The sequence below is a fragment of the Dama dama genome, chromosome 9, assembly GCF_033118175.1.
Source record: "Dama dama isolate Ldn47 chromosome 9, ASM3311817v1, whole genome shotgun sequence".
In the NCBI taxonomy this organism is placed as follows: domain Eukaryota; kingdom Metazoa; phylum Chordata; class Mammalia; order Artiodactyla; family Cervidae; genus Dama; species Dama dama.
Window position 1 is genome coordinate 36,848,623 of NC_083689.1, and position 12,836 is coordinate 36,861,458.

At 40.3% G+C, this 12,836-nt stretch overlaps 1 pseudogene; it reads left to right on the forward strand.

Annotated features, from left to right (window-relative positions):
- Positions 1-12,088: 12,088 nt before the first annotated feature.
- On the forward strand, positions 12,089-12,477 carry LOC133062803 (large ribosomal subunit protein mL53-like; annotated as a pseudogene).
- Positions 12,478-12,836: the final 359 nt, after the last annotated feature.

The following is a 12,836-nucleotide window of genomic DNA, read 5'->3' on the forward strand; positions in this document are numbered from 1 at the left end:
AAAAACTAAGATCATGGCATCCAGTCCCACCACTTCATGGCAAACAGAAGGGGGGGAAATAGAAACAGTGACAGATATTATTTTCTTGGGCTCCACAATCACTGTGGACAGTGACTGCAACTATGAAATTAAAAGATGCTTGCTCCTTGGAAAGAAAGCTATGACAAACCTAGACAGCATGTTAAAAAGCAACATCTCTTTGCCGACAAAGATCTATATAGTCAAAGCTATGGTTTTTCCAGTAGTCATGTACAGATGTGAGAGTTGGACCATAAAGAAAGCTGAGTGCTGAAGAATTGATGCTTTTGAACTGTGGTGTTGGAGAAGACTCTTAAGAGTCCCTTGGACTGCAAGGAGATCAAACCAGTCAATCCTAAAGTAAATCAACTTTGAATATTCACTGGAAAGATTGATGCTGAAGCTCTAATATTTTGGCTACCTGATTCAAAGAGCAGACTCATTCGAAAAGACCCGGATGCTAAGAAAGACTGAGGGCAGGAGGAGAAAGGGGTGACAGAGGATTAGATGGTTGGATGGCATCATCAACTAAACAAACATGAATTTGAACAAACTCTGGGAGATAGTGGAGGACAGGGGAGCCTGGCGTGCTGCAAAGAGTTGGACAGGACTTAGTGACTAAACAGCCACAACATATAACAGACATCAGCTTCTTATTATGATAGAGGAGATAGAGGTCTACTGCTACAGTTTGTGAGAATGAAGTCTTTAGACTACTAGCAAGACAAAAGTGTAAACACTAGGGGCTGTTTATCAGATAATGAATAATACAGAGAGAAACTAAAGAATCTCCTTCTAAAAACATACGGATGTTGAAAAAAATCCTACAGTTTGAGATAGCAGTGGTTTCACACATTTTATACTAGAAAGTCTGTCCCCACTGCCCCCGAAAAAATTCAAGATTCTGACTTCTTTTCATCCTCTCTGTTTCAGATGGCTTTGGGAAACTCAGACTTGCTTGGCAGGGCAAGTGCCATCATTAAACATGCTTACAGAAGTGTAAATATCAATGAATAATGAATAACGTAAAACTAGCAATGAATAAATGACATACCAAATTTGATACTGACAGGAATTGAGAACTAATAGCAAATTAACAACAAATAAGAGAAAATGCCAACAAAGTAATCTGGAAAAAGCCCCCCACAATTTAGTTGTAAATGGAAAAAAGAGTTTTCAAGAAAACATTGTGTCAATGAAGCTTATGGCAAGATTTAAGTATATATTTTCAATCCTTGAAACAACCAGCTTCAAGAGCAGACAGAAAGCTCTCAAGTCCATGGTGGTGTCAGAGGATCCAAGCCCCAGCTGTGCCTGGGGTGAGCAGTGTAGGAAGAAGATAAAAGCCTGCGCCTTATGGGGTGTGAGAAGAGCTGCCAGTGAGCTGCAGCTGCAAGCAGCCCCCCAATCCACTGGTGGCACTGTGGTAACCAGATACCTGATCACAATGCCCGAAGCACACACTAAAAGGATGTTCTATGTCCAAAGACACGCCAGGCCTCAGAGGCAAAGGCCTGTCCAGGTGGGCAAAGTGTAACTGACCTACATGCTTTTCCTTTTTATTGAAACTCCACTTGGCTTCAAGTCACTGAATGTTCATATCATAAAAGCTATGTTCCATTTCATAGAAACAGCCATCTCAAGGATTGGGGTTTAGACAAACAATCTACTTAACAACAGCCATCCACGAGACCGACATCACTACTGTTTCTCAGCATTCAACCTTCCTAAATCCTTATAGATAAAGGCTACATTTTACCCAAAACACATCTATCCATTCACAGAAGCAGGGCTTCATGGGGGAGCAACTGCTCACACAGCCTCTGCCTCCCCAACATGTTTCTTGTGAGTAGAAGTCACCATGGCTTAATACACTTTCTGTGTAGAATATGGAGAGGAATAAAATTGCATTTTGTAATCAGATTTATATTTGCCCTTGTGACACAGCAACAGAGGAGTGTTTTTTTTTTTTAATAAAATATAATCAACTCAATTTGATGAAACAGACACAAGATTATGGAAAGAACAACTATCCCAAACTCGGAAAAGGTGTGCACTTCTCACTGTTCATCATTTCAGCAATTTTAAAGTGTTTTGAGATTCCAGTCTGTGAAATTTCTTTCTAACCCAAGGCAAAGACTTGGTCTCCCTCCAAAATTTTTTAAAGAAAACATGGATTCAAAGCTAATGCAGACCAAAGGGTGATGTGGCTTTTATAGTGAGACACAGATCTGAACACTGTAGTGAACACAGTCTTACCACTTATTAGTTACACGACCTGACATGAGTTCCTTTATCTTTCTGAGTCTCAATTTCCTGTCTGTAAGATGGTGCTGATAATGCTCACCTCTGCTACTTGTGAGGATATCACATGAAGTAATGAAGTCTAGATTACCTGGCAGAGAGCCAGGCATATGGTAAATGTAAAAATTGGAGGTAAAAGGTTAGGCAATTTCTAGCTTTGGTATGTTCTGAGGAAAAAGAGGAGGAGGATGGGGAGAGAAACAAAGAAAAGAAGGAGTATCACAGCACAACGCACTGACGTCCCTAAGATATGTCACTATCTTAATATCCTTTCTAACAGAAACACAAAATAGAATCAAATATCCATCGTATGCACCCATCTCATAAAGTAGGTATAGGCCTCCCACCACATCATCAGGTGCCGAATGGTTCCACTGTATTTGACTTGAACTTGTACTCAGATCATTCAGACACAAGGATAAAATTATTTCTTAAACTAAAGAGGATTTAAAGATGACCCTTTATGCCCAGTCTATCAGTTCAGTTCAGTTCAGTCGCTCAGTCGTGTCCAACTCTTTGCGACCCCATGAATAGCAGCACGCCAGGCCTCCCTGTCCATCACCAACTCCTGGGGTTTACTCAAACTCATGCCCATCGAGTCGGTGATGCCATCCAGCCATCTCATCCTCTGTCATCCCTTTCTCCTCCTGTCCTCAATCCCTCCCAGCATCAGGGTCTTTTCCAGTGAATCAGCTCTTTGCATGAGGTGGTCACAGTATTGGAGTTTCAGCTTCAGCATCAGTCCTTCCAATGAACACCCAGGACTGATCTCCTTAAGGATGGACTGGTTGGATCTCCCTGCAGTCCAAGGGACTCTCAAGAGTCTTCTCCAACACCAGAGTTCAAAAGCATCAATTTTTCAGCACTCAGCTTTCTTCACAGTCCAACTCTCACATCCATACATGACCGCTGGAAAAACCATAGCCTTGACCAGACGGACCTTTGTTGGCAAAGTAATGTCTCTGCTTTTTAATATGCTGTCTAGGTTGGTCATAACTTTCCTTCCAAGGAGTAAGCGTCTTTTAATTTCATGGCTGCAGTCACCATCCGCAGTGATTTTGGAGCCCAAAAAAATAAAGTCTGACACTGTTTCCACTGTCTCCCCATCTATTTCCCATGAGGTGATGGGACCAGATGCCATGATCTTAGTTTTATGAATGTTAAGCTTTAAGCCAACTCTTTCACTCTCCTCTCTCACTTTCATCAAGAGGCTCTTTAGTTCCTCTTCACTTTCTGCCATAAGGGTGGTGTCATCTGCATATCTGAGGTTATTGATATTTCTCCTGGCAATCTTGATTACAGTTTGTGCTTCTTCCAGCCCAGCGCTTCTCATGATGTACTCTGAATATAAGTTAAATAAGCAGGGTGACAATATACAGCCCTGATGTACTCCTTTTCCTATTTGGAACCAGTCTGTTGTTCCATGTCCAGTTCTAACTGTTGCTTCTTGATCTGCATACAGGTTTCTCAAGAGGCAGGTGTGGTGGTCTGGTATTCTCATCTCTTTCAGAATTTTCCACAGTTCCAGTTTCTATACTAAGGGTTAAAGAACTTCCATATTTGTCTCCCTTTTCCACTCACTTTGGACATCCTCTGCCCCACTAAGATGCACTTATCCTATTTCCCTCTCCTTCATCTGTATTTGGAGGAATTTAAAAAAAAGCATTCTTACGTTGGTCCAGTCTTTTGGACCATTTTTAATCAGTTTTCTTCATATCTCCTCATAGAATGGTAACTTTAGGCAAGCCTTGAAGGTAAACTGCTGCGAACTAACAAATTCAAAACTAGCCCAAGGTCAGCAGCACACCAGGGAGGCCAACATTCATTCTTTGGAGGTTAGAATAGTTTGACATGAAAATGAAAAGGAGGATTAATCAGCAGCATCCACCAGGGCAGGGGGGAACAAAACACTGAATGAGTTCAGAAGCCAAGGAGACATTATAAACAAGTAGGGTCATTGCCTACATGTTCCTGTTTCTTGCCATCATGTGTGAATGTCCTTTGAATCCTATCATTAAAGAGTGAAACCCTTTCCAGCTCTGGGAGGCTTGAATGCCCCCAGTGAAATGCCAGCATCCATGAAACTCTAATAGCATCCCACCTGTAGCACCTGTGCCAACAAATGGTACCAGGCTTCAGACAAGCTGAAGGGCCTGCATGTGCTGAAGATGGAACAGTTGGTCCAGTCAGTGGTCATTTGCTGAATGGTTCCTGTAGTCCCAGCTGAGCTGAAAAGGAAACTCTACAGAGGTAGTTAACTCAGAGCCTCCATACAAGAAACATCTATCATCGAAACAACTTTGGATGATATGCCTACCTTCTCCACTGTGGCAAATGATGACCAAGACTGCCACCAGAGAGAGGGACAACAGTAGTCAACACATCCTTCTGAAGTGACGCAACGAGTCTCCATCCCCACTAGCTTAGGCTGTTAAATAACATCTGGCCCAGAACCAGAGTCATTTACCCAACCCCTTCCATGGAATAAAATGAACATTTGGTTATTTGCAATGCATTTTATCCTGTTCCACTGACGGGTACTTTAGCTACCAGCTTGTTTCATCTATTGACAGTACATATTTATCTCATTGCATCTACTCTACAAAGTCTGTAAGTATTATTATCAAAAAGAAAAATGAAAAAAAGCCTTTTCTAGAACAGTGTGGCAGAAACCTTCAAACCACCCGACTAACTTTAAAGTACTTTGTAACTGCCAGAATTATTTCAGTGGGTACCAGTATATATTATGGAAATAATGTGTGTTTCAATAAAATGTTGTTTGTTTGTATGCATTGGTGAAAACATGCCCTATCTCCTTATGTAATTATTAGTTAGCTATTAAAGTTCTTTAATAACTATGAATCGAACTGTTTCTTAAAATAGGTTCTTCCAAAGATTTGTATCCGCTAAACATCACTAATCTGAATCCCACCCTATACCAGAGAGTCTCAATAAAAGGAAATGAGAAGATTGCACATATACAAAGTCTATGTTCACATCTGTCCTCCAAAACTAATACATCAATAAAGCTAATAAACCACTTGAGAATAAATAAAAATAAAAAGAGATCCTTCCATGCTCCATGCCCACCAGATCTCACATTGTCCTACTTCTATTCTCAGCTTTGTCTTCCATTTCCAGATCTTTTCCCATCTTTTGGGAATCTGAACTTATCTTCTGAAAGAGAAAACTAAATGCCTTCAGTGAATACTCACCCCTATATCTTTCTTCACTGCACAAACCCTGTCATACAATTTCCAGGTGGGCACCTTTTCAGTCCTCCAACTCCCCAGGATGAGGCGAGGGGAATTCCAAATTTTCCCATGAGAATGAGATTAGATTCAAAGAGCCATCTAAACCTTCGGGCTAGTATAGATTGTTCTGGATTTCACTCTTAGAGGATAAGGATCTCTTTAAATGATGGTCCTTTAAAATGTTATTGTTGGCAATGCACTTTAGCATCACTTTAGGGAAAAACATATGACACTGTGTTTCCAACAGACACTTTACAGTCTACAAACTAAGTTGGTTAATACTTGATATTCAGCACAACATGATAGCCCAAAAGCTAATAAGAAGATAATTATGAATGACTTCATAGACTAAGATAGTGGCTTACAATTCCATCCTATTACTGGTTCTGTCCTCCAAACCTAAGGATTATTCCTGCACATAACTTTACACTTTGATTTTTTATCATTACCAAGCCATCAGACATGGACTAGGAGCAAAGTCAAAGTAATAAGAAGTTATATCCCAATATTATTTTTTGAGCAACTAACAATTTCCACTTAAAGAGATGAATTTAATTTTACACCAAAGTCAATGATGCAGATCTAGTCTGAACTTCAGTGCTGTAATCTACTTACTGGAGGCTTAGTTCATTAGATTCCTAGACTTCAGCACAGAGACCCTGAGGTGTACCCTTCAGGTCTGCCCCTGAGCTACCATGTAATCATGCCTAAGTCACATTTTGATTTGTTACTTTTTATCCACTTATAAAATGGCAATAATTCAAATTCTCCAAGTCACGGACCTCATTTTAGGATTTATTTTTAAGCTATGTTTCTAGAAGCCCTGAAATTCTACATAGTTGTTTCAGGTGTTACATATAAATAATTTGGTCCAATTTTTTATTTTTAGTGTGTATTTTAACACTGCGGGAATAGTCTAGGAGTCACTAACTAACATGATATATAAAAGATTTTAATACATATTAGTGAACTCTTTTGCAAGATATTGTCTGGTTCATTCATTCTTATCTGCAAACCTCAGTAAAAAATCTAAAACCGAATTTTTACATATGAATGACATTACTTATAATATGTTATTTATCAGTAAGGGTATTTTTTTTAATAACAGAATGCCTGGTTTACTATCATTTCTAAAGAAATGTAATCAAGTTCTCTCATATATCAAAGACTTTGTCAAGGCCTACAGGCTAAACCAGTCCATCCTGGGCATGCACAATACCTATTCTTACCATGGAACCTTTGGGCAATGAGGCAAGATGGTGCTAGTGGCGTCATTAGAAACTGTTAGAGCCAGATTACAAGGGCTGGTTGGCTAATGGTATATTTTGTAATCATCTTGGGAATCATGATGGATTTTTAGGGTAACAATAGCTTTCTGGATCATAAAGGGTTAGACCCAGATACACCATTCTGGGTTTCATGCAACTGGATGGGGTCTCAGAGAGTGCAGAATTCATGTTCCTTGAACCTCTTGCACTCTGACCTTTTGGTACAATTTGCTAAGTACACATCCTTTACACTTATCTTAGTAAACTTTAAGATTTATATGTCTTTAAGATTTATATGATAAGAGAACTGAGTTTTCCTATATTCATAACCAGTTCTACAGTAATATGCCTCTCCCATTTATATATCATGTAAAACTCAGACTCATCTACCTGGAAGATAGTCTTATCACTTCATAGTTGACTATTCAGTAACTAATTTCCAAAGATAATGTCTTATTATTATTAAATTATAAATCTTTCAGTACTTATTAGAAGTTGTTTGTGCTTCTCTGACTTTGATACTAATGATATGACATACAGGCAATAGTTATTGTTGGTGATGCAATTTTTGAAGCGGAATTTCCTACTACAGCTCCTTTGCGTTTCTGGATAAATAAATTGCAAAGTGTCCTGAGAGAACACAGCAGTCTGTTACCATTATCAACTACCTGCCTACAGAATCAATATTTTCATAATGTAATTTACATTTTGGAGTTCTACAGAAAATTATACTTGTAAAAGGAATCAGTTACTGGGGGAGAAATGTTTGGCAACTGCTATTTTGAAGATACAATGACTGGCATTACTTGCAAGCCATCCTGATAAGTAGAGCCGAAACATTCAATGTGCAGTCCACACTGTATTTTGTCCAAGCTATGAGTAGGCATCATAAGGTAAGACAGGGAGACTGCTTACCTTGTGCCAACCAGAGACAAAGATGGAACAACTCTCCAAAATCAGGTACACGGTCAATGCATGAAACTAGAAAAAGTAAGTTTCATGTAGTTGTTATTCAGTCGCCAAGTCGTGTCCAGCTCTTTGTAACCCCATGGACTGTAGCAGGCCAGGCTCCTCTGTCCATGGGAATTTCCAGGCAAGAATACTGGAGTGGGTTGCCATTTTCTTCTCCAGGGGATCTTCCTGACCCAGGAGTCGAACATGCATCTCCTGCAGGCAGATTCTTAACCACTAAGCCACTGGAGAAGCTCGTTAGGAAATTACAAATTAAAACAATAGTTAGATACCACTACACACTTATCAGAATGGTCAAAGTTTGTAACACTGGGGAAGACATGAAATTTGAGTTTCATCTACACGAGAAAGAATGAACACAGGTCTCATGAGGATACCATCATGTCATCAACATCTATTATATTAGACGGCTCTGGCCTGACTTTTACATTTATGATAAGGTAATAATTAAAGCAGTTGTTAAATGCTGAACTGTGAATATTATACATGGGTTCCAGCTTTACTCTCAGCCTTCCAGTCTGATTTAATCCCTCCTTTTTGCCTCTATTCATTTACCTCCCAGAAGTGAGTTCCAAGTTCAAAATTAAGCTACTTATATAAATTGGGCAATTATGACTTCCTAATTAAAATTGTCTTTAAGAAGATAAATAATGTACCTTTCATTAAAAAAGAGCTTATACTTGTTTTCTCTTGTTATACTTGTTTTCTTATACTATGTTTTCTCCTTTTATTCCTCAAGTAAGAGAACAGTGTGAGAAGAACAGAGAATAGTACTCTTTATTATGCATTCTTTGTAACTAGGAAGTAAAGAATATGAACAACCCACTCCCATCCCATATCTATTTAAGACTGATCAATAGTTATCAACTTAATCTAGTAATCCTATGACACCAATCACTATTGTGTGCAGATCACTGGATTCAGCAGGACTCGATTATTGCAAATGACATTGTAATTATTCTTAAATCATTAACTGTTTTATAACTGATATCTCTTAGATGCTTAACATGAATACATACATTCTAAAATCAGCAGTGCCTTTTTGCTTTTTGTATCACTTCTATATTATATATTTAAACAATACTGTAGCCAAATAATGTGCATAGGGAAATGTGAGTTAATCATAAAGAAAACTTTGGTTTTTCTATTATTTAATACCTTTCCATAGAAGGCAACTTGACAACTTTTTTCTCCTCAAGAAAATGACTGTGGGGAATGCCCTGGCTATCCAGGGGTTAGGACTGCAGGCTCTCACTGCCAAGTGCCCAAGTTCCCTGGTTGGGGAACTAAGATCCCACAAGACATGCATGAGGCCAAAAAAAAAAAAAAATGACATTATATGGGTTCTCCCAGAATCAAACTCAATAATAAATATTCAAGTTCATATAGTTAATATGAGAAATGGAAGAAATCCCAATAATAAAGTGAGATAGGAACGAGAAGGCAGGCATTACAGACTCTATTATTAGTCACGCAATAATGCAGGAGAGTAGAGCTAATCTACAGAGAAACTGTGGAAAACTCAAGCATCCACCTTCAAGGGCAAGGAATGTGGGTCATTCATGTGCTGACTCCCAGCAGAGGACTGCTGAGCAAAGTTATGAAATTCCCTCTCTTCCTTCCTGCCATCTGCACAGGCAGAACAGACTTCAACAGCTTCAGAAGAAACTCCTGGGCCAGAAAATGCCAAATAGTGGCAGTTGAAAGTCTACCAAGTGCATAAAATGGTAGGATCTAAGAAACACAGGAGGTATATTGAACAAATTGCCAATACCAGACAAGCAGCAACAGCAAATTCAGAGGGGTTCACAAGTGATCTTAGTAATGAGAACAGATAATAAGAAACCTCTCTCAACAAGAGTCTGAGATGTACTATTCTGCATCATTTCACTAATGACCACTGGTTATCATTCATTAAACAGTTCTTATGTGCCAGGTACTGCACCAACGGTCCAGTGGCCATGACCTCATTTAATGCCCTCAACAATCTTATCGTCATCATCACCAGTTTAGAGATGAGGAAGTTGACTGAGAGGGATTAAGTAATTTACTGAAGTAATAGATACCAACCCAGGTCTTTCAGTTGCCAAAATATTTGCTCTTTCAGCCTCCCACTCTTTTCAAAGGTCCCTAGATGGATAGATATATTTTATTTAGCCTGAGTATGTCATTAGCTCTGGAAATTCTCTCTCAAAAACATCATAGTCCATCCTTTTCAGAGAAAGACCTATGTCCTCATATCTTTGAAATTCCAGCTTGTGTACCAGAAATGGAGAGACTTCCTGTCTGGTGGCCCTGCCACTCCCGCCACGTGGACTTTGACAAGAAGCTCTCATTGAGTTCTCTGCACCTGGCCCTTGGTGGTTATCACTTTCAAAGAGTTGCAGGCACCATGACTTACAAAACCAGCTCTGCTTCTGTTTCCTTTCCTGTCTGATTCCCATTCACTCTACATGCTCATGGATGGGGTAGTTTCTCTTTTGTAGCATCACTGCAGTCTGACTTTTCTTTCACCTCTCCATATTCCATGTTTCACCAAGTAGCAGTTTAATTCTAAGACCACCAGTCAGAACTTTAAGACAAATTTTCAAAGAACATCTGACTGCTAGAACTTCAAATAGCTCAAGTATAACCATTTTCTTCAATAAACCTAAATTCTATTTTAAATAGTATTTTGAGTAAAATAATAGTTTATACTGACTTGTGTCGGTCCCTTTTTACTTCTGAGTCTCCAAGTCATTCTTAAAACCTTCAAACTTTAAGTCTTCTCTTGTTATCACAGCCCATTTTTAATTACTGGTATCAAAAGGAAGGGATTATCACAGGGGGAAAGACTTCTATGCTATTTTACCAGCTTAATTTCTAGACAAAAGCTTTGAAATGGTCAACAGAAAGAAGAAATGTGAGTTCAAATAAGCCACAAACCAGGAAGACAATCCAAGAATTAGCAATGAAGGTCAAATTCAAGCACAATAAACCCACAGAGAATACTGATATGTTTTGTTGTAGTGACATTTCATAGTTAATTGGTAGTTTGTTAAAGATTACATCTCTGAGATCAAAAGGGACAGTGCTGAAAAAACACTCAGAAGGAGAAAGCAAGAGGGCTCTACAAACAGTAGGTGTTTGGAAACTAGAAATGGTACTAAATGACTAATAAGGAAGGAAGATAAGCAGCTTACCACTTCTCAGAGAACTTTGTGACTTTCAAACCAGAGTGTTGTGGGCAGAATCTGATCAGAGGCCTCTAGGATACATTTTCACCCTCATGAGGCTGGGCGTCAGGAAGAGGAGAGGGTAGGGAGGACCAGTAGTTATAAAGCTGAGAGTTAGAAAGGGCTTTCACTGTATTTACTTCCCACATCCTGCTCCAGAATCCCTCGAATTCCCACTTTTTCCATCAGCTTCTGTTTCCACCCAGATGTTACATGTGCCAGACCCCTTTCTACAGCAAAATGGCCCTTACAGGTCTTGAGTTAATTTAAAATAACACAAGGAAAGATCTGGTTTCCCCAGTGGCTCAGTGGTAAAGAATCCACCTGAGATGCAGGAAATGCAGAAGACAAGGGTTTGATCCCTGGGTCAGGAAGATCCCCTGGAGAAGGAAATGGCAACCCACTCCAGTATTCTTACCTGGACAATCCCATGGACAGAGAGAAGCCTGGCGGGCTATAGTCCATTGGGTTGCAGAGTCGACCACAACTGAGGACACACATGCACACACATATTTAATTGATTTCATGTTGCTGTTAATGGAAAAAAGGCATGACATCATCTGCCTAACTTCACACACACACAAAAAAAAGAGAAACAAAAATCAAAAATACTCACAGCCCCAGGTGAATCCAGTGACTACATGGTCTCAGGTATGACCTGGCCCCACACAGAAGAATTTGGGCTTACTGTCAAAACCCACTATACACAATCACCTAAGTGACTTTACTAAAGCATAATCTGACAGTGTCACTCCTCTGCCTTCACAAACTTCAGCGAACCCCCATTGCCCGCAGAACGAAATCTAAATGACAGAACCCTACCTCTCCTTCTAGCCACATCTCCTATCACCCCCCACCTCAGATTTCATGGCCCAGCCATACTTTTGAACACACGATATTTTCCTTACAGATTCTGTATCGAGTGGTCCCTCTGCCTGAAACTGTCTTTCTTCCTTCCATCTCTGCCTGGAAAGGTCCTGGAAAATTTCTACTCACCCTGCAGATCTCCAATATCACTTCCTTCGAGAAGTCTCTCTGGGCCGGGGTGGGTGTCACCATGGCGGCGGCCTTGACTGGGCTCGGACTCCGCTCGGTCAAGCAGGTTCGGGTTCAGTTCTGTTCCTTTGAGAAGAACGTGGAATCGACGAGGACCTTCCACCAGGCGGTGAGCAGCGAGAAAGTTCGCTGCAGGAACCTCAACTGCTCCGTGATTGTAGACGTGAGGCACAAGGGCTCCGAGCCTTGCGCGGACGCGCTGTTGAGACGGGCGTCGCTTGATTACGCACAGCGCGCCCCTCAGCGCCCACCCCGCCCGGGAAAGGCTCGCTGCCTTCGCCTCCCACATCCAGGCCAAGGGGCGGCGGGGAGCAGGGACGAGCCGGCGCCAGTACCGGGCGCGGACAGCACAGGAGAAACCAGCAAGATTTTAACCTAACCAGATTTTAACCTAAGACTGCTAAGGACACTTATTTAAGAAGAACTTCAGTACTCAAATCACTATCTAGAGGGCCACGGAACGCCGGAAAATGGAAAGAGGCCTGTGACTGCTAACCTAACCAGTGTTTCTAGGATGAGAAAAGATAGGAGGGGTGTGGACAGATTTGAATTTATTTCAGTTTCTTACCATCACTTACTGCTTAACCCTTTTGAATTTGGCTTTTCCCTCCACTACTTAAGGTACCACTTAATCTTATTATAAATGCTGCTTTCTCAGTCCTCATCTTTCCATTTCAGTAGCATTTACCATTCTTAATTCATGCCTTGTGAAATTTCTCTTCCTCTGGGGTCCTTTTTCTTCTCTTAAC